Source organism: Gossypium arboreum, chromosome 11, assembly GCF_025698485.1.
Source record: "Gossypium arboreum isolate Shixiya-1 chromosome 11, ASM2569848v2, whole genome shotgun sequence".
Classification (NCBI taxonomy): Eukaryota; Viridiplantae; Streptophyta; class Magnoliopsida; order Malvales; family Malvaceae; genus Gossypium; species Gossypium arboreum.
In genome coordinates this window covers 57,056,779-57,061,692 of record NC_069080.1, presented here as the reverse complement: position 1 = coordinate 57,061,692, position 4,914 = coordinate 57,056,779, and the positions used below count along the sequence as shown (strand labels likewise).

Sequence of the window (4,914 nt, the reverse complement as noted above, 5' to 3'; positions counted from 1 at the left end):
AACCCGACGAAAAAAAAAATTATTTTTATTATATTTTTATAGTCTATAAATTTATGAAAATATTTCGTAAAAATTTTATTCGAAAATTTTGACGTTTGAGCACTCAATTTAGTCAAAAGGACTAAATTGTAAAAAGTGCAAAAGTTGAGTTCTTTATATATGAGGTGCCTAATTGTTATGAGTTTTAAATTGAAAGTCCTTATGTGACAATTATTCCTTTAATAAGTTAGTGAATGGATATTTGTTTGGTATTTTGAAATTTGGTTGAAATAAAAGGGTAATTTTGTAAATTAATTAAAATAACCTAATAAGACAAATAATAAAAGCTATCATTTTTTTCATTCTTTCTTCTTCAACCGTGGGAAAGAACAGAAAATAGCAGCCATGGATGAGCTCCATTCGCCAAGCTTTTATGGCTTATATAGGTATGGTTTTTGTCCGCTTTTAATGATTTTCGTATTTTGAGATCCCGAAGCTTAAATTTTCTATTTCTACCAATTGATTGAAGAGAAATTAGAGTTTAAAATTTACCCATTCATGATATGGTTGTGCTTTGATGATTTATAGTGGATAATGAATGTTTGATGTGTTAAATATGAGTTTTATTCAATGAATTTGGTAAAAATGTCAAAAGGGTTAAATTGTGAAAGTTACAAATTGGTCATAAGTGTGTGAATTAGTGAAAATTTGGAGTTGCCATAGAAGAGAAAAATGTTCAGCATGTCTTAAACCTTATAGAAATTGAATAAAAATTAATTTACGAGCATTGGGGCAAAAGTGCAAATATGCAAAAGTTTAGGGGTCAAAATGAAAATTTGTAAAATATGATTTTAGACCCATATGAATATTGTGACTGATTGGTAGGCTAAATGTGATGTTATAGATGATGAAAATTGAGACTTGGACCTAGAACGGAAAGAAATCGATTTATGGACGAGTATGTCCTTTTCACATTTGTGGTATCGAGGTAAGTTCGTATGTAAACAATACCATGCTATACATGTATTTAAATGTTATCATTACAAGAATTGTACAGATATTAATGTGTATGTAATTAATAGAAATATGATAAGACAAAGCCTTAATAGACGAGGAAAATCCCGTTTGAACCTTAGGAATAGAATAGGATACGAGTGACATGTCACTAGGAATTATGAGTCTAGATGACTAGCTCGAGAGTGAGCATTGAAATGTCATGAGATATGAGGTAGCTTTAGCTACAATTGAAGCACTTATGTGCAAAGGCTTTTCCGAGTATCTAATTAGTATTCCAAGTGTTCAATGGGCAATCCAAGGAAAGAGTTAATGATGGTCTCAATGAGGTAAGTCATTGGTGAGTATGCACTCGAGTTATGTTACGTGTTGTGCAAGTATGTATACTAATCCTATGAGAATGCCTTGATATGTGATGATCTATGATGCATAATATGTATTCTTACCATGATGGATAAAATGGTGTTGTATTAATATTATGAACAAAGATCATGAATGAGTAATTTAGCCTTGACAGATTTGAGTTACTGCAGTAGTGTAACTTTGAAAATACACTAAAAATAGTGGAAAATGAGTTTGAGGTAGAATAAAATATGGGATTAAAGCTTAATGAGTCTATTTTCACATGAAAGAAACAGAGGAAGAAAAAGAATTCCATATTGTTTGATATGTGAATTCTTGTGAAACAGGGTCTGAATGAATTCGAGATCCCCTATTCTAACTTTAGAAATTCACCAAAAATTTTACAAAAATTATTAAGAGTTATACCTTACATGAATGGATTCCTTATTGAGTCTATTTTTATGGGGAATAAACGGCATGGCCGTTGAAATTTTGTACAGGGAGAAATTCGGTTTGTAGTGTACAGGGGTCAGAGTGGTCATACCCTGAAACAGGGGAGACTTTAACTAATAAACTGTACTATTTGGCTTAACCAAAAATTCTGGAAATTTTATGGAAAAAAAGAAAATAAGTCTAGTTTCAGGGAAAATTAACAGAACTTAATTCGGAGTTTTGTAGCTCCAGATATAAATAATTTAGTGACCGTTGCTCAGAAAGATAGCTTGTAGTGAACTTGAAAATATGTTGTAAACATTGATAAAACAAGTTAATGAGTTGCTTATTGTTTTCATATGAACTTACTAAGCGAAAGCTTACCCCCTTCTTCCCCATGTTTTCTAGAGTTCCAGGTTAGCTCGGGTTGGAGGCCGTCAGAGATATTATCACCCTATCGAGTTAACATTATCGGAGTAAGTAAACTCAAATGATTCGAGTCTATGGCATGTATAGGGTTTTAATGTGAGTATGTAATATTATGATTTAGCCAAAGGCATTGGCTTGTTATTAAGGTAGTATTAGTCATGTAAATTGGCCTATGTCGGCTAATGACGTTATGGGCCCATATGATTATTCTTATGCATTTATGTTATTATTTCTTGTGATGTGGCTTACAACATGTATGCCTAGAGATTGAATTGAGATTCATTGATGAGCTAGTGACTAATGCAGGATTAAGTGATTGGTAAATAGTTAATAATGCTTCATGAATGGTTTGTGATGTAATGATAGTTATGTCTAGTATGTGGTAATGATATGGGCAAATTCTATAATATTTATTACATAAGAAAATAACTTGAGCATATCATGTTTGTCGATGTTTAAGAGCTCATTTATGCCACGTTGTATGTTATTGGATAAGTATGTATCTATGCATGTGGTGTGAGAGTGACAAAAGGCTTGATAATTAGACTATTTCTGGCCACACGGCCTGAGCACATGGGCGTGTGAAGCCTTAACGCAAGAGATTTTTCTAAGTTTTTCATGAGTTCTCGATTGGGTCCCGAACGCTTGAATGCATGTATTGGGCCTCGTAAGCTCGCATAAGGGACAAATTGCATGTGAAAAGAAAAGTTTTTAATTATTTGAGATTTCATGGCCCTGTTTAGTATGGAAGTGTTAGTAAAAGTCAGGTAGCACCTCGAACCCCGTCCCGGCGTCGGATGCGGGCGAGGGGTGTTACATGAATGTTGGATGTGTTGTTAATGTATTTGAACATATAAAATGTGGTACAAATGAGGGTATATTGGTTAGGCATATGAGATGATGAAATTGGTGTATTTTAGGCTTGTTTAATCGTTTTTTGAATAGGTTAAACGATTGGTAATTGAGTTGCTTAGTGTCCAAGTAAGCAGAAAATGGTAAACTTGAGCTTTAAGGTACTTTTAGGTGCACATGCCTTGCCACATAGGCATGTGTCACACACAAGCAACACACATGGGCATGTGTCACACACGGGCAACACACATGGGCATTCACATGCCCTAGCCACATGAGTGTGTGACCCTTGAAATCAAAATTTTTGTAATTATTTCCTAAACTTCCAGAATCCCTGCCTATTTTGAACTACTTTTAGGGTCTTATAGACTCGAAATAGGGGCTATAAAAGGAACTTTTACTTTGAATTGGAATGGATTAGTAAACCTATACTTAATACATTCTACTAACATTATCGAAGATAAAGTAAATAAATAGTCAGAGTAATAACCTATACTCTTGTAATGCCTCAATTTTTGGGCCTAAAAGTATTGGGCCTTGAGTCTGGGTTCGGGTAGAAGACGGCCCGAATAATTTGGATGTTATCATTATTATTTTTTTTATTATTTCGTAAGTTTAGTGTAGTAATTAAATAAATTACGAAAGGTTTATGGTGTAGGAAATAGGTCCAGGGCTCGGCCCATAGCTTTAGCAAAATTCATAAATTTTGCCTCTTAAGGGATTCTAGGCAGTATGGCTTATTAATAATTTGGGTCTGAATATGTTAGTCGGCCTTTAAAAGGCCCAAGAGCAAATTTAATTCGAGGCAATTCCTGAATTTTAATTTTAGAAAGAGAGGGTTCTGGCGATATGGGCTTTTTAAATTGAGGTGGTAAAATAGGACACAAAAAGATCTGTGGTAAAGTGGCATGTGGCGCCACCTAGGTGTTTGGGGAGTGACGCGTGGATGATTAGGGGGAGCCAGAGTTCAAGTCACAAGGTAAGCATGTTGTTACTTTTATTTTTGTATGCATGTGCCGGGCATGTAATAGAGCTTAAGTGGAAATTCGGCTAGGGCTTTAGGAAGGTTGGGTTGTGGGTCTGAATGGCCATTAGGGCAAGCTTTATTTTCTTTTTGTTTTGCCGAATTAGGGTTAGCCACCTAGAGCCTTCACTTTCATTCTATTCTCTTCTCAGTGTCGTAAAAAGCCAAAAAATGTAAAGTTAGATCTCCTGAGTGCCGAATTCTTCCTTCTCTTCTCCTCTCTTCTTCTATTTTCTTTTCTTCTCTGGCAGAAACATTCCTACCATTTTACTCATCTCCTCTTTCATTCCCATTCTTTTCTAAACCTCTATAGCCGATTGCCATAAAAGTCGAAATCCCGAAAGTTTTTTCTTGTGCCGATTTCTTCTAGCCAAAATCCGCCTATTTTCTTCATCTCTTTTGGCCAATTTTCACATCCTCTAAACCTCAACTCCTGTTGGCAATACCACTGCAAAACCACCATACCAAATCATCTTCCTCTTCACGGTTCCAAAAGCTGAAAACACCATAGTTTTTAGGGACACATAGCCGAATCTTTAGATCTCTAAGATTCAATTTCTGCTAGTGTTTAAGGGCTAGATCTGTATCAGATCTGAGTAGAAACTAAACTGGAATCGTTTTGGTTGAAAGAACCTGAAGTAGGTACTCAAATCTATTATTTATTTTGGGTTTTAGAAAATTCGAAATCCCTAAAGGCATAGGGAGGCTGTCGATTGGAGCTTAAGGCTCTAAGGGTTGTAACAATTGATTTGTTTTGGTGTTAGTGTGATCTAGAGGCTGCTGATCAAAGGCTTGGACAAGCGGAATGACTAGATCGAAATCTAGTCACTAGTTTGGCAAAG

At 35.1% G+C, this 4,914-nt stretch overlaps 1 long non-coding RNA gene across 1 annotated transcript; it reads left to right on the top strand.

Moving 5' to 3' along the window:
* Window positions 1-841: 841 nt before the first annotated feature.
* On the top strand, window positions 842-2,541 carry LOC128284310 (uncharacterized). Its single transcript, XR_008274706.1, has 2 exons — window positions 842-967; window positions 2,176-2,541. It is a non-coding gene; the product is annotated as an uncharacterized LOC128284310 (long non-coding RNA).
* Window positions 2,542-4,914: the final 2,373 nt, after the last annotated feature.